Source organism: Palaemon carinicauda, chromosome 3 (genome assembly GCF_036898095.1).
Source record: "Palaemon carinicauda isolate YSFRI2023 chromosome 3, ASM3689809v2, whole genome shotgun sequence".
Classification (NCBI taxonomy): Eukaryota; Metazoa; Arthropoda; class Malacostraca; order Decapoda; family Palaemonidae; genus Palaemon; species Palaemon carinicauda.
In genome coordinates, this window is record NC_090727.1 from 44,397,192 (window position 1) to 44,421,455 (window position 24,264).

General features: G+C 46.8%; 1 pseudogene; it reads left to right on the forward strand.

Moving 5' to 3' along the window:
* LOC137638259 (ATP-dependent DNA helicase DDX11-like) overlaps positions 1–24,264 on the forward strand; it is a 104,018-nt pseudogene that overhangs the window by 55,975 nt on the left and 23,779 nt on the right.

Below are 24,264 nucleotides of genomic sequence, written 5' to 3' on the forward strand. Positions count from 1 at the left end.
TTCCTCATCAGTTTCGGATGAGGAACCCTCTGATGAGGACATGGCTGAACAAGACGATCAACCCCCAGCCCTGCTATCCATCCAGAAGATGCTGAAGAAGGAACACGGCCCTGTCAGGCTGTGGATGAGTCTGGTTAGGACACTGTCATCCGTGGTTCAATTGGTGTCACTTGGAAGACTACACCTCCGTCCTCTTCGGTATCATCTAGCTCTTCACTGGAAAGGACAAGACGCTAGAAGCGGTCTCGATCCCGGTTTCCGGAAAGATAAGTCTGGTCTGACTTGATGAAAGGACTTTATCAACCTTTGAAAGGGTCTTCCCCTGACTGTTCAGACTCCCAACCACGTTCTCTTCTCAGACGCATCGGACGTAGGCTGGGGTGCGACCTTAGGCGGTAGGGAATGCTCGGGATTATGGAACTCGAGTCAAAGGACAATGCATTTCAACTGCAAGAAGCTTCTGGCAGTACGTCTGACCTGGAAAAGCTTCAGGTCTCTCCTTCAAGGCAAAGTGGTGGAGGTGAACACGGTCAACTCCCTGCTTTGATGTACATCTCCTAGCAAGGAGGGACCTACTCTCTGACATGGTACGAGTTCGCAAGTGACCTCCTCTCCTGTTCAACAGGTCTAGACTTTTCACTAGTAACGAGTTTCATCCAAGGCAACTTGAATGTCATAGCAGATTGTCTCAGTAGGAAGGGACAATAATTCCAACATATTGGACCCTCCACAAGGATGTATGCAAGAGACTTTGGGTCACCTGGGGCCAGCCAACCATAGATCTCTTCGCAACCTCGATGTCCAAGAGGCTCCCAATACTTTGCTCACCTATCCCGGACCCAGCAGTAGTTCTTATAGATGCCTTTCTACTAGATTGGTCTCATCTAGATCTATATGCATTCCCTCCGTTCTAGATTGTCAACAAGGTACTGCAGAAGTTCGCCTCTCACGAAGGGACAAAGTTGACGCTAGTTGCTTCCCTCTGGCCCGCGAGAGAATAACTTACCGAGGTACTTCGATGGCTAGTAGACGTTCCCAGAACACTTCCCCTAAGGGTGGACCTGCTACGTCTGTCACGCGTAAAGAAGGTACTCCAAGGCCTCCACGCTCTTCGTCTGACTGCCTTCAGAATATCGAAAGACTCTCGAGAACTAGAGGTTTTTCGAAGGAGGCAACCAGAGCGATTGCTAGAGCAAGGAGAACATCCACCCTTAGAGTCTACCAATCGAAGTGGGAAATCTTCCGAAACTGGTGCAAGTCAGTATCCGTATCCTCGACCAGTACCTCTGTAACTCAAATAGCTGACTTCCTCTTATATCTGAGGAAAGAGCGATCTCTTTCAGCTCCCACTATCAAGGGTTACAGAAGCATGTTGGCATCAGTCTTCCGTCACAGAGGCTTAGATCTTTCCAACAATAAAGATCTACAGGACCTCCTTAAGTCTTTTGAGACCACGAAGGAGCGTCGTTTGGTTACACCTGGTTGGAATTTAGACGTGGTTCTAAGATTCCTTATGTCAGACAGGTTCGAACCACTTCAATCAGCCTCCTTGAAAGATCTCACCTTTAAGACTCTTTTCCTGATATGCTTAACCACAGCTAGAAGAGTCAGTGAGATTCATGCCTTCAGCAAGAACATCGGATTCTCATCCGAAACGGCTACATGTTCTACATCTTGGTTTTCTAGCCAAACACGAGCTGCCTTCTCGGCCTTGACCAATATCGTTCGATATTCCAAACTTATCGTATGGTTGGAAATGAACTAGAAAGAGTATTATGTCCTGTAAGAGCTCTTAAGTTCTATTTTAAAAACCTTTACGAGGCCCGTCTGAAGCTTTATGGTGTTCAGTTAAGAATCCATCTTTGCCTATGTCAGAGAATTCTTTATCCTATTTTATCAGACTGTTAATACGAGAAGCTCATTCCCTTCTGAATGAGGAAGACCAAGCTTGGCTGAAGGTAAGGACACACGAAGTTAGAGCTGTCACAACTTCCGTGGCCTTTAAACAAAATAGATCTCTGCAAAATATATTCGACGCAACCTATTGGAAAAGCAAATCAGTGTTCGCGTCTTTTATCTTAAGAATGTCCAGTCTCTTTACGAGAACTGCTACACTCTGGGACCATTCGTAGCAACGAGTGCAGTAGTGGTGGGGGCTCCACCACTACAATTCCCTAATTCCAGAACCTTTTTAATCTTTCTCTTGAAATATTTTTGGGTTGTCCGGAAGGCTAAGAAGCCTTTCGCATCCTACTTGATTTGGCGGGTGGTCAAAATCATTTCTTGAGAAGCGCCTAGATTAGAGGTTTTGATGAGGACCTTTAGTATGGGTTGCAACCCTTCATACTTCAGCTCCTAGGAGTCGCTCAGCATCCTATGAGGATCGCGAGGCTCAGTAAGGAAGACGTACTTAAAAAGGCAGAGTAATTGTTCAAGTCGTCTTCCTTACCAGGTACTTATTTATTTTATGCTTGTTATTTTGAATAACTGCTGAAATGAAATACGGAATACTTAGCTCATAATGTCAACTTGTAATGCTGGTCTCTACCCACCCCCCTGGGTGTGAATCAGCTATATGATCATCGGGTAAGTTTGATATTGAAAAATTTTATTTTCCTTAGTAAAATAAATTTTTGAATATACTTACCCGATGATCATAAATTAAAGGACCCACCCTTCCTCCCCAATAGAGAACCAGTGGGACAGAGGAGAAAATTGGTTCTTTGTTGACATCGAGTACTTGAGTACCTACTTGACAGATGGCGCTGTTGATGTACACCCCCACCTGTATAGCGATCGCTGGCGTATTCCGCCCGTAGGTTTTTTCTGTCGGGCAGCAGGGATGCAGCTATATGATCATCGGGTAAGTATACTGTATTCAAAAATTTATTTTACTAAGGAAAATAACATTTTTCTCTCAAAGATATCGTATAATATCAGAGGACGTATTCTTGACATGCCACATAGCAATCTGCACCCCTAATAGCATTTACGCTTCGAGGAGGTGTGGCAGAATATCAAGGTTACCCCTGTTCTCGTACTACTATTCAGTATGACAACAGCGCCATTTTCACGATGGCGGACATTCCTTATTCTGTGGCGATTTCGCTCGGTGGTATTACCCGTGGATCTAACTTTTACATCGTTTTACAGGATTATAATTGTGCTTTCTTCATCGTCTTCCGCCTTTGGAAAGTTGAGTATCGGGTCTTTACTATGAGTATATTTTAGCTCCTGTTTCACAATGAAATTAGAGTACTGTAATTTATTGTGCCTAAGAGCTAGGCCTGTTACTGGAGGCGCCATGGGCGCCGTCGTTCGTTAGGCATGTGTTATTTAGTTAGCAGAACGACTTCCAGTTTTAAATAGCTTTATTTAATTATTTTAATTATTTATCTATTTAGGCAATTATACTCGTAAAGATTTTGATAATGTGCATAATTTTCCTTTTCCATGTCGATCGTATAGTTAGAGTTTCGGTGATTTAGGTAACTGAGATCTCGTCTAGCCTAGGTAACCTAACCTAGGCCTTTTATTATACGTTCAGACATTTCCCCGGTTACCCTCTTGTATTGTTTTTTCAATTCAAGTGGAGAGTGATACTTCCTAGAATTATATGAAAAATTACACATCTCCATGGAGATTTAAGGGTAATCTCTTTTCCCTCTGAGTGTATCTTCAGGCTACAACCCTAGTGACCGCGCCATGAATTTTATTCAGACATGACTAGCCTAGGGTTTTTCTGTCTCTTCCCTTAAACCGTTGGTTGTGGTATACCAGCGGGTTTTGGAATTTAGCCAGAATCTCAGAGTATTTAGTCTTATGTCAGCGACCTGTCGGCGGGGCGAATGGGTTGTAGGATACCATCATTCCCTGCCGGCTAGGCTGCCGGCTTTGGAGGCTAGCCCTCCCTAGCCGCACTTGAAGTTGTGGTAGGATACCATCTTCTCCTTGTGACAAGAAGACTAGTCCTGTGCCGCAGTCCCCTAGGCTGAAGAGTGATATTCTTCTTTTGCCTAGGATGACGTGGCACTGGAACTCTGTTTTCTCCCTTGTTGAGAGGAGGCGGCAATGCCGCCATCCCCTTAACTGTATCGGCAATCTCTAGGGTGGAGAACTGAGAATCTCCTGTCACCTAGGATTCTGCCGATACTGAAACAGAGTTTCTTTTTAGAGGTGGTAGGACTGACAATTTTGCCAGTTCCTTTCACACGCTATACAGGACCCGGTTCCCTACCCCTCTGTCCACTTTTGATGGCCTAGCCATTGTCTTTCATTGGGCCAGCATCTTGCAACCTTACCATTGCCGGTAGGTTGCCAGAGCCGGCCAGACTCCCTCTCTAGCCATGTCAACTGTCGGCAGCCATGTTGAATGTCAGTAACCATGGCTGGCGGCAGTGCATACTGCTGGCAGCCACATCATTCTGCTGGTAGCTGATGACTGACAGCAGCCAAGATGGCTGCCGGCAGCCATGATGGCTGTGAGTGGGAAGTCCCTTTCTGTCCCCAAGGTTCTTCAGTTCTCCCTTGGACTGCTATCCACAGGTTCTGTTGCCTGAATACCGCCGACCAGGCCGGCGCAGATAAGTGCTGACTAGATGGCAGCACACTGACTGTACTGATACTGCCGGAGGCTAGCCTGCCGGCAGTGTATTGGCGTCACCTTGCCGTCAATAGTACTGTAGCTGGATGGAAACCTGAATGGTACATTCTCCCATTCCATTAGAACCTTCTTTCTGGAGAAAGGCAGTAAAATTAGACATGTTCTAAGACAGATACTTACCTCGAACTACTTTCTTAGGAGATACCTGTACAGTAATCTCCTCTCAACCGACCAGAGTTTTGTGTAGTATACCCTACGTCCGTTTTCTATGGAGGACTAACCCAGGAGTAAGGAGAACGTGCCCTGAGGGTAGACCTGAGCTAGGTCGGCGTTAGCTTGGGTCCCGCTAGTCAGTAAGTTCTCTGGTCGCGTCGTGATACCATCACGCCGCTCTCATTCTCTTACTACCCTTTGTGTCCCGACTCGTGTGTCCCACGTGGTTACCGCGTGGTATCTCTGTGCTTATCCCTTGTGTTCTCGCGTGTTCACTGCCTTTCCTTGTGTTTCCCAAGTGAATTCCTTGATTATTCCCTTCGTTCCTGTGTCTTGTGGTTGTGTGCGATGGAGCAGATCCGCCGTTCTCCTGGGCCTAGAGCCGGAAAGTCGTGTGGAGCGTTCCTTTCCAAGCCCGAAGTGGACCCTCATTCCCTTTGCTCTTCCTGTAGAGGCAGAGTGTGCTCGCCGTCGGATACGTGCGATGAGTGTGTTAGCTGGAATGAGATCCAGCGGGTGCGTTATGGCACTAAAAAGAAGAAGTCGAAACGTTCGCCCAGGAAGTCTAGCATCTCTACGCCGTTACCGTCGCCCAGTGGCCGGTCCGACGGGGCTTCTGTCTCGCCTTCCCCTACCCAGAGTAGGGGACGAGGTAAGTCCGTTGCGGGGAAAGTGCCGAGGGCCCTTCCCCAGGAGTCTAATGTGTTTGAAGTGGGGGTTGCTGGGGCTTCTCAGGATAGTGGGGAGCCTGATAGTGCTGTGTCTGGGGGTTCTGGAGACTCTGCCCTTGTGCTTGGGGGGCACGTCTCCTCCGACGACCCCATGTGGAGTAGTAATGTTGTGCCTGTTTCTTCGCCCGCTTCGTGGGCCTGTGTTTCAGGTACTTCAGCGGCTGGTGATGCCCAGGAGAAGTTGGACTCTACGGTAAGTGAGTCCTTCGGTTGGAGGCTCCCTAAAACGCCAGGTAGGTCCCCAGTGCGGATGGAAGAGGGCCGGATACCTGGTTCCCTAGTGTAGTGCGTCCAACCTCTTTTCCAGCTCCTCTGACGATGGTTCCAGATTCTTTCCTACAACCCTCGACCTCTGGAACTCTGCAGGTCGCGAAGCCCTCCGTAGCCCCCGCTCCTGCCCGTCGATCGAGTTGTACAGTATCGTCGGGCTCTTCAGATGGTGGTTCTTCGATCTCTTCTGAAGGTGGAGCGAGGAGGAGGTGTCGACGACGGAGGGAGCGGTCCAGGAGCAGGCGTTCCCGCTCAAGGTCCCGCTCGAGATTCAGTAGAAAACGGTCCCGGTCTCCACGGAGGAAGTACAGGAAAAGTAGGTTCCCCGATGGTGATTGGGTCTTCGTTCCCCGTAGAAGTGATTTGCAGCGTTCCCCTGACCGACAGTCCAGGGATTATTCGCCGCGAAGGCCGTCTTCCAGCCGGAGATATGACCCTCGCAGGGAGCAATGCGAGAAGGCCTCTTCAGGCAGGCGTAAGTCCGCAAAGCTCCCGGCTCACCCCGCCCAGCGGGGGGAGCCGTGCTTCCGTACGGGCAGCCAGGGCGAGTCAGCACAGCTGGCTCGGCCCTCGGACTTAAAGGAACGGTTCCCTCCGTCGGGTCAGCCCACGGGATCCGCGTCCTCGTCCTCCAGAGAGATTACTGTGTGGGGTGACTCCTTGTTCCCCTTAAAACAGCTAGAGGAGATAATGGAGAAGGTAGCTAAACGGAAGGAAGTGGGCGTTCCCAGACCTCAACCGGTAAGGAGGCCCCCCTACAAGAGGTCAGCATCAGACGGGCCCTCTACTTCTCAGGCCCCTCCTAGCCTGACGAGGAGGGAAGCCCCTTCTTCCTCGTGGACTTCAGCGCCACAGCCCCCCCCCCGTAGAGGAGCTCCAGCAGCGTCGGCCTCTTTTAGAACAGGGTATTCGGCTTCCAGGAGAGTCCGTTCAGGCCGCTCCTCCAGGAGGAGGTAGAGTGGGAGGCCCCCTACTCCTGCCCAAGCCTCAGGTTGGGGGATGCCTCAGACGACATTGGCAAGCATGGAGGGCTCACGGAGCGGAACCCTGGACAGTATCCGTACTGAAGGAGGGGTACAGGCTCCCGTTCTTAACGGAACCTCCACCTTTGATTCCGGCCAGCCTGACGGAGTGGCTGGCACCCAAGGACCCGTTGAAGAGGGCGGCCCTTCAAGAAGAGGTGTCCACTATGTTGGGGAAGGGCGCCATGGAAGAGGTCCTACACCCGGGACCGGGTTTCTACAGCCGACTATTCCTGGTGGAAAAGGCGACGGGGGGATGGAGACCGGTGATAGACCTGTCAGCTCTCAACAAGTTTGTTTGCAAGACGGATATCAAAATGGACACTCCGAAGTCGGTCTTGCAGTCCTTGAGGGAGAAAGACTACATGATGACCATAGACCTCAAGGACGCATACTTTCAAATCCCGTTCCACCCCTCAAGGCGAAAGTTTCTCCGAGTGAAATGGGGTGCCCAGATCCTGCAATTCAAGACCCTCTGCTTCGGGTTGTCAACTGCTCCTCAGGTATTCACGAGAGTCTTCACGACAGTCTCGGTGTGGGCTCACGAGCGAGGTATTCGCCTCATCCGGTACCTGGATGACTGGTTGCTCCTTTCCTCCTCAGAGGACGTTTTGAAGGAGCAAGGTGTAAAGCTTCTTCAATTTTGCAAGGATCTGGGTATCATGATCATCCCAGAAAAATCGAACCTGTCTCCCTCCACCAGGATGACCTACTTGGGGATGACACTGGATTCCCGGCTAGTGAAGGCCTTTCCGTCAGAGGAACGGGTAAGCAATTTAATCAAGATCCTTCTACCTTTCCTTTTGGGACAACCCAGGAGAGCCAAGGACTGGCAAAGGCTAATAGGTCATCTGGTGTCATTGGAGAAACTGGTTCCCTAGGGGAGGCTCAGGCTCAGGGGCATCCAATGGAACCTGAAGGGTTCCTGGAACCAACTGGACTCGCCCCAAAAATTAATCCCAGTTCTGCCAAACACAATACCCTCCCTGGAGTGGTGGCAGTGCCGGTCGAATACGCTCAAAGGGATGCCCTTCGCGACCGAGCCTCCCGAGATGCTCCTATTCACAGATGCCTCCAACGAGGGATGGGGAGCGCATCTCCTCAACGAGACGGCGAGAGGAACCTGGACGGACGTGGAGAAAGGCCTACACATCAATGTCCTAGAGTTGAAGGCAGTCCAAAAAGCTTGTCTGCAGTTCATCGGACTACTAAGGGGAAACACTGTGGCGTTGATGTGCGACAATGCCACAGTAGTCGCGTACATAAAGAAGCAAGGAGGCCTCAAGTCAAGGGAGTTGTGCGATCTCGCCCTAGAGATCCTGGATTGGGCGGAGGCGAACCAGATAGTGTTATTGGCAAGGTTCATCCCCGGGAAGAAGAACGACCTAGCCGACGGTCTCAGCAGGATGGGTCAGATAGTGGGAGCAGAGGGGTCCCTCCTCCCAGAAGTAGCCAGGCTCATCATTCAACGGTGGGGTTCCCCAGTGATGGACCTCTTTGCAACCAGACTGAACGCACAACTCCCCGTGTTTTGTTCTCCTGTCCCAGACCCAAAGGCAGCTTTGGAGGATGCCTTTCAGCACAAATGGGACAACCTAGACGTGTACGCTTTTCCCCCCTTCACGTTGATCAGGCAAGTGCTCAACAGAGTAAGGGCTGCCCGAAACTTAAGGATGACTTTGGTAGCGCCCTGGTGGCCGGAGAGAGAGTGGTTCGCGGATCTAAAAGACCTGGCATGCCTTCCTCCATGGCCACTCCCCGACAGGCCAGATCTTCTACAACAACCACACTTTCTCAGGTTCCACGACAACCCACAGTCTCTACGCCTTCACGCCTGGAGACTATCGAGCGACTCCTGAGGAAGGAAGGATATTCGTCAGGAACTGCTAAGATGTCGCTTTATCTGAGAAGGTCGTCGGCAGCGGTCTACCAAGCGAAATGGGCCTCTTTTACGAAGTGGTGTGCTTCAAAGAACATCAAGCCCCTCAGAGCCTCAGTTCCAGATATCGCAGACTTTCTAGTATATCTCAGAGACGAGGTGGGGATGTCAATCCCAGCTATAAAAGGAGTACGTGCAGCCTTGGGTCAAGTCTTCCTACTGAAGGGCATCGACCTGGGCTCCTCTAGACACGTCTCTATGCTTATCAGGAGCTTTGAACAGACCTGCCCTCCTCAAGCTGTTAGGGTGCCTCAGTGGGACTTGGCTAGGGTTCTGAAGATGTTAAGTAGCCCCCCGTTTGAGCCGATAAAAGATATTGTAGACAGGGATCTCACTCTCAAGACGGTCTTTTTGTTGGCCTTGGCCTCTGCGAAGAGAGTAGGAGAGATCCATGGGCTGTCCTACGACGTCTCTCATTCGAAGGGGTGGTGAGAAATCTCCCTCAAGTTCGTCCCTTCTTTCGTGGCAAAAACCCAAAATCCAGCAGTCTAGGATCCTAAGTTCGAGGGGTTCTCACTGCCAGCCATTCCTAAGACTGGGAATCCAGAGGATTTGAGGTTGTGCCCTGTCCGTGCCGTTAGGAAGTACCTTGAGAGGACTGCACATCTCCGGCCGAGTATCAAGAGTCTTTTCGTCTCCACAGGTGTTACGAAGAAGCAGGTATCGAAGAATACCATCTCCTTTTGGTTGAGACAAGTTATTGCCAGGTCCTATAAGGAGGAGGGACTGGCCCTGCCAGGTACTCCTAGGCCCCATGACATTAGAGGCCTAAGCACGTCCTTAGCCTTTGAGAAGAACATGGCGGTGGGCCAGATCCTTCGGGCGGGCACCTGGTCGACCCAGTCGACCTTTACTGCCCATTATCTCAAGGATTACTCAAGGAGGTCTTTGGACGGGTTTTCCATTGGGACAGTCATCTCCGCGCTCCAAGCGATTTAACGGTGAAGCCCCAGGCGCAATCGTGGATAGCAAAACCAGGAGACACAGGTTCATTCCTTTTCACCCTAATCCCCGTTTTCCTATCCCTACCGGAGATAACCACACTTATGTAACCAATGAAGAACACGTCTCTGCAACTTTGTCACTGGACTCAGCATCAGAAAATGTTTTAATGGGTGAGTACTTAGACACTAACGTGAGCTCTTTGTGTAGTTTGCCCTACCGTTCCTTTTCCAGTTTTTATTTTCTAGAGCCTAGTTCATATCTAGGCTACTTGTCGTCCTCTTAGCTGGGTCTGAAGGTCAGGAAGACACTCCCACCTCCTAAAGTGTAAGTCTCCTAAGGAAGTAGTTCGAGGTAAGTATCTATGTTGGAACAAATAAAAAATTTTAAGTAATTTTTATTTTTCCTAACATACTTACCGAGAACTACTTTCGGGTAATGGCCCTCCCTACCTTCCCCGAGTGCCTTTCTGCCCTTGCAGGGACTTTTTGCACCATCCGAGGAACTTACTGACTAGCGGGACCCAAGCTAACGCCGACCTAGCTCAGGTCTACCCTCAGGGCACGTTCTCCTTACTCCTAGGTTAGTCCTCCATAGAAAACGGACGTAGGGTATACTACACAAAACTCTGGTCGGTTGAGAGGAGATTACAGGTAACTCCTAAGAAAGTAGTTCTCGGTAAGTATGTTAGGAAAAATAAAAATTACTTAAAATTTTTGATTTTTACATCCTTCATTACTGTATACATACACAGTAAAGGAGTAGCCTTTACTCCATGCTATCTCTCTCTCTCTCTAGTTAGCATACTAGATATACTGGCAAGACCTAGCTATGCCGGACTACAGTATATGTTATACAGGTAGCCAGTATATCTACAGTATAGAATATACTGCAGATAGAAAACTACTATATATTTTATACTAGTAGTTATTTCCAATATATCTTGGATATCCATACACTGGCATTTGCTGAACCCAATCCCATATTGAATGAATATAATTTCTTCAATATCCTGATTAGAAATCAGTATTCGGATTACCATACAATATTAAATAGCTTCAAGGCAGGGTGATACACTCCTAACCCTTAAAGGGTAGAGCCTTTATCCTTGAGTCTCCCTGATCAGGAAACTTATAATTTAATATTGTAAGGAAGGCTACGGCAAATAGGCTGAGAGGGATACACAAATATATGTCTTTATTTTCTGAACTACAATACATGATTGTACAGTAGCCAGTAATTTGCAATATAGACTTACTGCAAATAGAAAACTACAGTACCATTATACAGTAGTAATTTCTAACATACCGTGGGTACCCTTGTGCGAGCATTCTGCTGGTACTGCTCCTATATTGAAAGAATAATATGTCTTCAATATTCTGATTGAGAATCAGTCATCCTGACCCCACAGTATTAACAATATAAAGGGACAGTGAATTTGTACTTCTCTACCCCTAGGGGTAAGAGCCCTTCTACTTGGAGTTACTTGATAGAGGAATCTCCATATAGTTAATACCGAGGGGAGGTAACAGCATTTGCTCATGGGGGTACACATGTATGTATCTCCTACTATCCCTATAGCTTACTATCCTAAGCTATTCTGTTATAGATGACCTTTGCATGTTGATTATCAAGGAGATAATCCTTTGTATACTCATTTGGTTTTCCTTTCTTTAAAGGAGGAACACCTGATACCTTGTGCTGCAGTCTTCTGCAAGGTCAAGAGTAAGTATTTTTACGGTCATAATACTTGCTGGTTTCATGCCCCATGCAATATTATTTCCGGATCCCTACATTATTGGAACCCGCAGATTTGCAATATATGTCGGACATTAATGTCCGAAGGTTTCTAGAATCCCAAGTCTACGGAGACTAGGGATACAGCTCAATACAAATTACGCAACTGGGTGAGAGGCTTCCAGAAAATCTCTCCGGGACCTTTCCTACCTAATGATAGGATGCGTAAACTACTATTTCCAAAAGCAAGTAAGGAAATAGTAGTGCCTCAGGCACCAACTTCATCCCCTGACAGCCAGATAACCTTTGGGAATGAGGGCAAGAAGTGCCCCAGGGTAGAAGAGGAAAATGTTGTGTCGGAATTTCCTCCGCCTATGCTGGCTCTAGAGCCATCGACGTCGACATCTTCGTCTTCTACCCCTCTATTAGATAGAATAGTACAATTATGTATTCAACTGAATAATCAAATAGAGAGCTTTCGTAAACAAAACGAAAAGTAGGAAGTAAAACGCAAGATAGAGCCTAGCAAAGCTTCTCTTGTCGCTTCCCAAGGGTCACTCAAACGACTCATGGATCAAGACCTACCAACATGCTCCAAAACCAATCCCTGGAGGTTTGCGGAGCTGATGCAGATTTTTAATGGCAAACTCTACATCTCAGAGAAGATGGGTGCTGTTCCTTTGGACAAAATTCAATTTTGGCCAAGCTTTGAAGCTTTCCCTAATTGTTTGGTTCGATTGAGGTATGAACCAAAGTCAAGAAAAGGAACGTAATCAAAAGAGGTCATGATTCTCGACCATGATAAGGCACAGGCTATCCTCTCAGGTAGTCTGAAAAAGGCGGGTTATTCAGAGTCGAAGGTATTCTCACTGAATAACAGACACCCTTCATTTCTTGCTCCTGCTTCATTCTCATACCCCTTTCTGGGGAAGGCATTTACATCTGTTGCCAAAGCGGTGGAGGCGGGTATGCCATGTCCCACACTCGAGGAGTGCAAGCCTCTGTAACCAGCTTTTCCCAGCCAGGAAAAGGACTGGAAGGAAGTCCATTTAACCTTTTCAGTAGGAAAATTAGACGCGGATGTCGCAGGTCGACAATTTAATGAATGTCTCCCTAAATTATCTGAGTTGCTCTTGTATAATGAACAAGAGACAAAGGGGAGACTTGCAGCCTCCCTTTCTCTACAAAACTACATAGAGTTGTGTTCAACCTACCAAAATACCCCAGACATGCTCATGGTCATAGCCAAAATGCATATGGCTACCTTAGTGAAGGACCTTTACGCCTTTATGAAGGCTAGGAGGGCATGTAGAGAGTTTGTGTTCGCTGCTGCAACAGTGAAACACGAAACAAGGAAGCTAATATCTTCCAACATCTGGGGTAAAGACCTCTTCCCACACGAGGTAATTAGGAAAGTGATTAAGAACGCCACCATGGAGAACATAAGTCTTCTCCAAAAGTGGGGCATCCTTTCAAAGAGAAAATCTTCCATGGTTGTGGGTCCCCAACCTAAAAAGAAGACGGGAAATGCTGGAAATAACCGGGCTGCTCAACAACATCCCACTATTCCAGTGACCACGGTGCCACAGGCAGGTGGTCAAAAGTTTAAACCTACTGACTATTCGAAGCATGAAGACGCTTCTGCTAGAAGGAACGTTCCTTCAGGATCGTCGGACCTTCGATCCTTGGGTCCAAAGCCTATTCAAGATGGGACCTTGATGGGAAACAGAAATGTATCCACCATCATTTCCTTACCTTCTCCTACAATCCAAAACCCTCCTGGAGGAGTATACCTGAGAGCTCTAGAGCATACAGGTGGTAAGAAAACTATAGTCCATCGAGTTCCAGGGAAGGCTGTTTTGTGTTCACGAGAAGGACTCAAGAAATCTCTGAGTCATTTTGAACTTGTCGCCACTCAACAAGTTCATAGAAAACAGCAAGTTCAGAATGTTAATCCTTCCGAACATATGGACCTTGTTCCAAATAGGGGTGTTCGTAGTCTTGTCTGACCTGAAAGGTGTCCTGTGGCAACTTCCAGTCAACCACCCCCTTCCCTCCTATCTAGAATTCAAGTTACAGATAGTAACATTTATCCTAGGAAAGACACGTGTCGGACTGGACACAGTCCTAAATATCTTCATAGGATTGGCAGACTTAGTCACGTTAAAACCAAGCCTAGAAATGGTTCAGGCATTAATATACCTGGACGAGAGGCTGGGGTGGGCAGCACCCGAAGTGGCTGGTCAATGTGCATCCAAAGAAATGACCCGGTTCCCGGGACATCACGGATGCAAGATAAGCTTCTAGAAGTCTCGACTCTCTCCAGCTCAAGGGTTTCAATGGCTGGAAAACCATTGAAGCCCGCAGTCACATCAACTCTCCTTTCCCTTGGGAATATAAAAGGAGGTCACGAGGTCTGTCAAGAGACTCGGGTAATAAGTCAGATTTCCAAGACGCTAACAGGGAGAAGCGCTAAACTCTCCCCAGTTCGCAATAGTGACAGACCTAGTGCTAAGAGCACTGCAGAAAGATGTGTTAAGAGCTTGGAGAAAATACGCATCAAACGCTTGAAGAGATAAAGAAAGACCGATATTGGTCCCTCCTTAATCGCTTCTCTAACAAAAATTAAAGCACGAAAGTCCCAAGACTCTGCTGGTCCTATCATGAGTGGGGAAGCTCCCTCCACACAGATCAGACTTCTTACGTCTGATCCGGGACACCGAAGCGATTATAAGACGTCACAATCGATAATGCTAAAAAACCTCTCATACAGTCTAGGTGAAGTTAACCATCCCTATCTTAAAGGGATGGCACCTGTCTGCAGTTCATATACAATTGATCCACAATGTGACAGTGGATGCTCTATTTCAATTCAAGCCGATAGAGTCGGAATGGTCCATGGACGCAGACCTATTCCCTCCCAGATGGGAACAAGTCCCAGAACTGCAGATCGACCTCTTCATCACGAGCGTCTTCAAGAAACTACCTCGATATGTAGCCCCATACGAGGATCCTCTAGTGGGACTGATAGACGACATGTCTCTGGAATGAAAGGGATGGACTCAGGTATACCTGTTCATCCCATCCAATCACCTGCTGAAGGTCCTCAACAGGCTCAGATACTTCTAAGGGGGAGTAGCTCTTTTGGCTCCCAGATAGCCCAAGAGCAATCTGTCCTCCCTAATGAAGAAACTGAAGATGAGGCTGGTCCTAGTTCTGATCCTAGGTATATTTCAGAAGGTTCAGAAATTAACTGCCTTCGTTTTATCACAGAGAACCCGAACCCTTCATTTCATGATTTTCTTACCCTAGCGGATAGAAAAAGATTTGGGATCTTAGAAGGCAATATAAAATTCTTAGAAGAATACAAGGCTAAGTCAACTAGAAGACAATATGAGTCTTCCTGGAAAAAGTGAGTTGCGTTTGTGAAAGCAAAAGGACCGAAAGAAATTTCAATGAACTTCTGTCTGTCCTTCTTTGTCCACCTTCATAATCAAGGTCTGGCGGCCAATACGATAAATACGTGCAAGTCAGCCTTGACTAGACCTCTTCTATATGCCTGTCAAGTAGATCTGGCGAATTAAATCTTTAATAAGATTCCGAAGGCTTGTGCAAGACTTAGGCCCGCAGTACCACCAAAGCCCATCTCTTGGTCTTTGGACAAGGTCCTACATTATGCCTCATCTGTGAACAATGGAGATTGTTCTCTTAAGGATCTAACCCAAAAGGTTATTTTTCTATTCGCTATAGCCTCTGGGGCTAGAGTTTGTGAAATAGTGGCCCTATCCAGAGATGAGAGCCACATTCAGTTCACAGAAGTGGGAGAACTGAATCTCTTTCCTGATCCATCCTTTCTCGCTAAAAACGAGCTACCCACTAAGAGGTGGGGTCCCTCGAGAATCTTCCCTCTGAAGGAAGATGTCTCTATGTCCTGTAGAGTGTCTAAAGGTCTATCTTCGTAGAACTTCAGACTTCAGGGGAGGACAGCTCTTTAAAGGAGAAACTTCTGGATCAAATTTATCCCTGAAACAACTAAGGGCGAAGTTCACCTACTTCATTCGTAGAGCGGATCCTGACAGTACTCCCGCAGGTCATGATCCGAGAAAGATTGCTTCATCACTGAACTTCTTTCAGTATATGGACTTTGAGCGTCTTCGTTCATACACTGCATGGAAATCATCCAGAGTGTTTTACAATCACTATGCAAAACAGGTGCATGAACTGAAACACTATGTAGTGGTGGCAGGTAGTGTGTTAAAACCTGCCCTCTAATTACTGTTGTAAACAGTCAATGGTTTGGGACTTCAAATGTCCTCGCACATATACTGGGTGAGAATCATCCAGAGTGTTCTCAAACACTATGCTAAGCAAGTCCATCTGAAGCAGTATGTGGTGACGTTGGGTAGAGTATTTAACCTGCCGTCTAATTCTACGATGAACAGCTAATTGACTGGGACTGTCAATTAAAGGGAGAATGGGTCATCCCTATTAGGGTGTGACCTCATTTGATTAAGTGTTACCATGGTGACACTAGCTCTGTTCAAAATCCCAGGTGTGGAATTATACAGATAGCACTAGTGCCGGTGTACGTAGTACACAGTGCAGATAGAAGTAACCAGTACAGGAATTATGAAGAGAAATTGTTTTATATATTTTCTTCAATCTGAGAGTGGCACTCATCATTTCTTTCCTTTCAGGAAAGAAATATAGTATCTGTACTCGTTACAGGTATAATCCCATTGTCATACTACATTCGTTTTACTAGCCATCTCTTTTAGTCATTTATTAGGAATAAATGTCTATTAGAATGTAGTGCATCCGCATTCGCCCGACAATTGCATGTATAAATGCCAGAGTTCTTTGACTTACCAAAGTAAGTATTCCTCATATAATTGTATGCTCACAAATAATAGATATAAGAGACACTGATATTGATTCAGCAATATATACAACAATGAGATTGTTTGTATATTCAGTGTATACTTATGTTTGTTCATACAATATATGTTAACCTTGAGACCCCTTTTCTACTGTCTAGAATGACTCTTCCCTGTAGAAGGCAGGAAGCACTAACATTGTTTATGATTAGTGATGATGACGGATAACGGTGACGTCACTTGTCTCAATTGGTCCCCATGACCCTAGAAAATGTTCCGAGGTTAAGGCACTGATGAAAATCCACAGATACACTAATGCTCTGGTATGCTTCCATCAGGACGACATGGCTTGAGCCCAAAAAACGGATTTTGAGCGAAGCGAAAAATCTATTTTTGGGTGAGATGGCCATGTCGTCCTGATGGACCCACCCGTCTCTTCTAAAAAAGAAAGGATCTTCACAGTATTCCTCCCGTTATACTGTATCTGTAGCACCATGCTCAATGTTACAAGGAATGTCCGCCATCGTGGAAATGGCGCTGTTGTCATACTGAATAGTAGTACGAGAACGGGGGTAACCTTGATACGCCTCCCCTTCTATTCTGCCACACCTCCTCGAAGCGTAAACGCTATTAGGGGTGCAGATTGCTATGTGGCGTGTCAAGAATACGTCCTCTGATATTATACGATGTCCTTGAGAGAAAATTTAAGGATATTCGCGCCAGGAGTTAGAATTCTGGATACCTAAAGGTAAAATTCTCTGGGAATATCACTGTAGTACATATATCCCTTAGGAAGCTACATTAAGGAACTTCCATCAGGACGACATGGCCATCTCACCCAAAAATAGATTTTTCGCTTCGCTCAAAATCCGTTTTCTATGACCCTCCCCTGGCGTTCATATTACTTCCTTCTCGAAGCGGGTTAAATTTCAGCGTTATCAAAAACATTTCCATTTTCTTTCAGTAATAGTATTGCCCCTCTATACGAGTGTGGAGATGATATGGCAATAAATGGAAATGCGAGCACTTTATCCTATCAATACATTGTTTTCAGTCTTCTTGTTGATTCTTTGTTAGTTACACTTACTTTTACAGCGAATGCAGATAGTTTTTTTTTATTATGAGGTTATTTAGCTGCAAATTAATAGGGATGTCTTCTGTTAGATTTCCTATGCAGTATTGTGTCAATTGTTTAAGGGATTCATTGCTAGGTGATAAAGATCTGAATTCTCTTTGTATCTTGTCGAGGAGAGCAGTGTAATTTGAACACTTGTTGTGATAAATGTGGTCACTTACTTGTCCCTCATATGGGGCAATATATTCAGCTTCTTATTAACCACTTTCACTTGAAAGACTAAACTTAAAGGAGAAGTAACTTTTCGTTTAGGGGAAAATCCAGAGAAGACCATGGCCTTCCACTGAGTTAGGTTAGAGTTCTATTTTTGAGGGTACACTTGGGCACGCTGTTGTCTTGTTTTTTTAAAGGTTTTATAGTTTATATATGAAATATTTACTTTAATGTTGTTACTGTTCTTAAAATATTCTATTCTAATTGTTAATTATTTCTCTTATTTCCTTTCCTCACTGGGCTATTTTCCCTGTTGGAGACCTTAGGCTTAAAGCATCCTGCTTTTCCAACTAGGGTTGTAGCTTAGCAAGTAATAATAATAATATATTACAGTGGGGATGATGATAATAAAGCCATTCATGCTATAACAGCTTTCTAGGTTTAGTAGTAGCGAGATTCGTAAGCTTTTTACTTGACTATTCCGTTATTGGCATCGTTGGTCTTTCAAAAGATTCTTAAATTATCAAAATAAATTTGGAAGTTTATAGAAGGATTTTTAATACTATTTTGACTGCATTTGGTTGTCTTTATTATCAATACTGAAAATAGATTGATAGAATAATTTCATAATACAGTAGACTAGTCTGATTTGAAGCTACTAAATTTAAGAAGACCGATTTTTGGTAATTGTTTTTTTTCTGGAAAGTCTCTGGTTTAAGCTACCCTTGCATTTATAAAAGCTATTAGTTTCTTATTAACTGATAAAAATTCTCTTTACACAGCTTGATGAACTTGGACGTGTTCTAGTGAATTTGTGCGCAATTATACCTGGAGGAATTGTCTGTTTCCTTCCATCTTACGACTATGAGCAAAAGGTTTTTGACTATTTTGTGAAGGCAGGTGTCATAGACAGGCTTTCAGGAAAGAAAAAGGTAATGTATGCAATGGTATTAAGAAACTAATTTTGGGTTTTTATTCTATTTCAGGCTTAAACAAAGAGCAATGCTAGTTTGGATTTGTTGATACTGTAGAGTGAAAGTTCATATCTCTAGTTATGGCATTTTCCTTTTTGCATACTCATACAATTTATAGTCTTGCATATTCTTAATACATTTTATCTTTCTATACACAGTAGATAATACTGAATATTAACTAAATGTATGTTCCCTTTTCTTATCTCTGTTAAATATTCAGCCTGTTAGTTAGAGAACTGAGTAGAGTTAATGACTAAACAGTCGATCCTTAGCCCAGAGAAAAGTAGGTGGGTTTAGTTCATCAGTAAGGGTATATAGAATTTGCCAAAAGAAACCACTAACATTTTATCAAATGAATTCCAGTCCTAAGTAGACAGAGGTGCAAAAAAATCTCCAAGTTAGAAGAAATTAAGGCATGTTCACTAAAATTAAAAAACTATAAATAGAAGAAAAAGTAAGGGAATGGTGGAAATACTGACTAGAAGTGTGAATAGTTGTTGTGTTCAGTCTGACTAGAAGTGTGAATAGTTGTTGTGGTCAGTCTGACCAGAAGTGTGAATAGTTGTTGTGGTCAGTCTGACCAGAAGTGTGAATAGTTGTTGTGGTCAGTCTGACCAGAAGTGTGAATAGTTGTTGTGTTCAGTCTGACCAGAAGTGTGAATAGTTGTTGTGGTCAGTCTGACCAGAAGTGTGAATAGTTGTTGTGTTCAGTCTGACTAGAAGTGTGAATAGTTGTTGTGGTCAGTCTGACCAGAAGTGTGAATAGTTGTTGTGTTCAGTCTGACTAGAAGTGTGAATAGTTGTTGTGGTCAGTCTGACCAGAAGTGTGAATAGTTGTTGTGTTCAGTCTGACTAGAAGTGTGAATAGTTGTTGTGGTCAGTCTGACCAGAAGTGTGAATAGTTGTTGTGGTCAGTCTGACTAGAAGTGTGAATAGTTGTTGTGTTCAGTCTGACTAGAAGTGTGAATATTTGTTGTGTTCAGTCTGTAAACTGTCAGTAGTGACACAAGGAAGCATAAATTCTAGTTTAATGGCAGTGAGACAAACAAAATTGGGTGAGAACGGTGATCAAGGATGAAATGGCTGAAGTTCTGATAGAGATTGGGTGAATGGATGAAAGAATTATGAAGATTAAGATTATCTTGAGAAGAGATGTTCATGTGTGTTCTCAGCATACTTATCACACTCAGGAAGACCAGAAGAAAAGCTAGAATTTTTGGAAAGATTATTAGATCCAGTGACAGGAGTGTCACTGTCCAATGGGATACTAATAGGAGATTTAAATGGCCACATAGAATGTAAAAGGTTGGATCAATACTAATTTCTTAATAGAGCATTATTCACAGTTGATAAGATTAGGTATTTTAACAACCACTAAATTTCCTAATATTGTAAATATTACAGGTTTACCGTGAACCCAAAAAGTCCAATCAACTAGATGCTGTTTTGAATAATTATGCAACAATTATCAGACAAACAGCATCCAATACAACAGGTCTTACAGGAGCCATTCTTTTCAGTGTTGTTGGTGAGTTTGGAGTTGTCATTGCCTATATAAAGTAGTTTTATTCCATGTTTTCCCTTGTTTATATTTTTTTTATACTGAATTGGATAAAAATTATGATAGATATGTTTGATATTTGTATGTCATAAAAGAAGGAAAGTGTTATGCATGAAATACATATCACCTCGCTGGAATGATCCTGGTATTGTATATAGATATGCCACACAAGAAAAAGGAAATGTTTTATATGAATTACAAATCATATTGCTGTCCCCAAAGCTTTAATGTCTAGTTCCAGAAGACAAACTACATGCCAAATTGAAGTTGTTCCGTAACTGAAATACAAACCACGCTATTTAATATGGGTTTGTTCCGTAACTGAAATACAAACCACGCTATTTACATGGGGTAATTACTTCGGTGTAGCTGAACGACGAGCCATAAAAGTTTTAACGAGGGTTTCCTACCCCACAGCTAGTTAGCGGGGGGTAGGGAGGGGTAGCTAGCTACACCCCCCCCACACACACACACCGGTGAAAGGCTCACTTTACTTTTGGCTCGGAGAGGCAACAGACCTGTCTGCGCTCTCCTCGTTTTTGACTGCCATAATTTTGTTTGCTTTTTCTTTTCAGTGTGTGTGTGAAGTTGGCCTCTATTACTCATCATGCGTACGTGCCCTGGACTTTCTGGCCGCCCTTGTGGTACCTTTATGTCGGCCTTGGACACGGATCCTCACTCCTTATGCCCTCAGTGTAGGGGCCAACGGTGTGATATGTCTAATGTATGTATTGAGTGTAGGGAGTGGTCTACCTCCCAGTGGGAGAGGTTTGCCCGGCGACGCAAGAAGAAGGCTAAAAGGGATCTTTCTCCTTCGGAGGTTTCTCGGAAGAGAGAAAATCCCAAGACTTCTTCTTCCGTAGCCGAAGCTCCCACTCGAGCGGCCTCTCCCGAGAGGCCGGCGAGTGGTAGCGTAGACTGCAGTGCTGTTAACCGATCCCGGGGTGAGGGAGAGGTAGTTGCCTACCATAGCGAGGCAGCTGCCCCTCCTCCCCCGGAGGAGGGATATGTGTCTAATAATGATCTTTTGCAGCTTTGGGCTTCCTTGGGGCTACAGGGTTCGCCCTCCAAGGAAGCTCTGTTTGACATGATCAAACTGGGTGTGGCCGTCAAACAATCGCCAACTTCAGCGGAGATAGATCCTCTGTCTGTGGTTGACGTTGTGGTGACGGAAACATCCCGTGGGTCTAGCCAAACGCCCGTTCCTGTGGCTGAGGTAGCTGAAGGCTTAGACTCCCCCTCCGAACATCCTTAGAGGGAGGAGTTAAGTCCTGTGGTCTCTCCTGCCGGTGTTTCTCCCTCTCGGGGGAGTTCACTAACAGAGACTCCTCTTCGGAGGCCCATCGATGGTCAGCTTGCTGATCCCACGGCCCCTCGTGGGCGTATAAGGCGGAAGGCTCGTCCTCCCCTTCGCCGTAGAGGCCTTCTTTCCCCTTACAAGGGTGTTAAGAGGCGCCTCTTCGGCTCATTGTCACCACATTCCTCTGCGGAGGAGACGACTCGCCGTTCTCCTGTCCTGCCAGCTACCAACCTAGACCTCTCCAGGGATCGTTCGCGATCCCCTTCGGAGGATGGCCGTCCTTCGGGACATTGTGTCCTGTCGCCTAGACCATCCACGTCCAGAGCTCCTGATGCGCTTGACGCGCCTCCTGATACTGCCATTGCGCAGTCTCCGGGCCCTTCGGGGCTGAAGGGTCTTGAGCACAAAACTGCGCTCTTGCCCTCAAGCGCCAGAGCGCTCGCATGCTGACGTTCCTGCTGTTCCTGACTTAGCGCCTCGGCGCTCACCCTCAGGCGTTCGCGCCTCCGTTCCTGTTACGCGGCAGGGTCCCCCTGCGCGCCCACCCCATTCGGCGCCTCGGCGCCCTCCAGCAGTTCCTGAGGTAGCGCGTCAGCGCTCCGCTGAGCATACGCGTCCAGTTCCTGATACGGCGCTTCAGCGCTCACCTGCGCATACGTGCCCACCTGTGCCCCAGAGGCTACCTGTGCCACCGTGCCCATCAGCAGTTCCTGAGATAGCGCGCCTGCTCATACGCGCCCAGTTCCTGACAAGGCGCTCCTGCGCTCACCAGCGCATACGTGTCCACCGGTGCCTCAGCGGCCACTTGCGCTCACGTGCCCTCCAGCGCCTCGGCGCCCTCCAGTTCCTGCTTCATCGCGCGCGGTCCAAGAGGCACCTAAGCTGGCGCACAGGCACTCACAGGTTCTTATGGACTCGTCGCGCTCGTCTGGGGAGACACGCGACACTCCACGCGCGATTCCAGCTCCAGCGCCCACGCGTTCACCAACGCGCCCTCGCGTTGCTACATCCCAGCGCGTCGCCCAAGAGGCTCCCAAGTTAGCGCACGGGCGCTAACGGCCGCCTCTGGGCTCTCCCTCTAGACCGCGCGAGCTTGCATCTGATGCTACCGCGCACGACGCTCCAGTAACACACCCCGTTCCTGTATACAAGGCTACTAAGGTTGCCCTTCAGCGAACACCAGAGCGTTATCATCCAACGGCGCGCCCTGCGAGACCGCTGCAACAACGCACTCCGGTGTGACCGCATCCTGACACGCTCCATGCGCGCCCACGATCGCCGGCACGACCAATGCACCCACAGGCGAGTATGCCGGTCTTATCCGACCAGCGCTAACCACCGTGCCAACGCTCCATCCAGGTCGCTCGCGACCCTGCTCCAGCGCTAACGCGCCCTCGGCCGGTTCTTCCGGACACTCGCTCAGGCGCCCCCGTTATCTCGCGCCCTTTGGGGCCGCACCAGGTTGCTGCGCGCCCGTGCGTTCGGCCGCCTCCTGCTCCAGCTCCTGCTCGCCATACGCCCTCGCCAATGCCTACGCGCTCTAGCAACCATGTTCCTGCTCCAGCTGCTCCGCGCTCACGCGCCCGCGCTTTCGCCAGCGCGCCATCGCTCCTGAATCCCGGCCTACACGCCACCGCGCCCTTGCGCCAACCATTCACGCGCGACCCTGACCAGGGCCCGGCTTACGAGCCCCAGCGAGAGCGCCGCCAGGCGGACTCCTCGTCGTCTCGTTCCCCTCCCCACAAGCGCAGACTAGCGCGCTCGCCGGAGGAGGGGCGCTTCCCGGACAGGTCTAGGGACTCTTCTTTTTCAGCCCTGCAGGCGAACCCTCGTTTGTCGACTCCTCCTAGGGACCCTCTTAATGAGAGAATGCCTTGATGAAGTCATTAAGCTTCAGCACGGCATTTAATTCCCGTGCTGAAACTTGGTGACGGGCAAGAGGGCTCTCGAACTTGGGGAAATTGCTCCCCCAGTTCGAATCTAAATTTCTCTCTTTTACCTTTTTCTTTTTCTCAATACTACTTCGACCTTATCCTAATTTCACAAACTTTCTTTAGTCTTGCTTTCCAAACTCTATGAGAAAAATTTCCCTCATTATATGTGTATATATATTATGTACATATATATTCATTTATTTTTTTTTTCTTTTCTCCTATGGCTTGGATGTTTTCACATCCATTGTAGCCCCGGCGGGGATGTTCATACATCCTTTATTGCTGCCTGCTTTGATGAGTGGGAGGAGGTATCACGGTTGGGAGGTGTTTGCATTCAAAGCTATATATGAGAGTATTGGATGATTTCAGCCATCCCGAAGATGGTTTGGACCTTTTTGGCGGAACTATTCTCAAGTGTTGGGTCTTCGGAATCCAGGGGGATCCAATGCTTGGAGTAGGACTCTCGGCTTTTGGCCGGAAGCCCGTCATTATAGATATGGGGAGGATGATTCCATAATTTCTTGGTCTCAGTCCTAACAGGCGGGTTCAGCTTACACCTGTGCCTCTATATCTGTTTTGATGCTATCCTTCGGGTAGGGTATGGAGTGGACCATCTGGGAAGTATACTCTCATTGTACCGATAGTAGAGAGTGCAAATTTCCTTTCCGACGCGTGATGGCCTAACATTCTCGAGCAGGTACATCAAACTAACTCTTTTCCCTCTCTTTACTATAATGGATTCTTTAAGGAACGAACCCCCATCCCCTGGATACGCTGACTCTCCCCCGGCACTGTTGACGACCTCTGCTAATGTGATAAGGGATAGCTCTGTTGATGACCTCGGAACGGGAAAGGACCATTCTACTGATATTT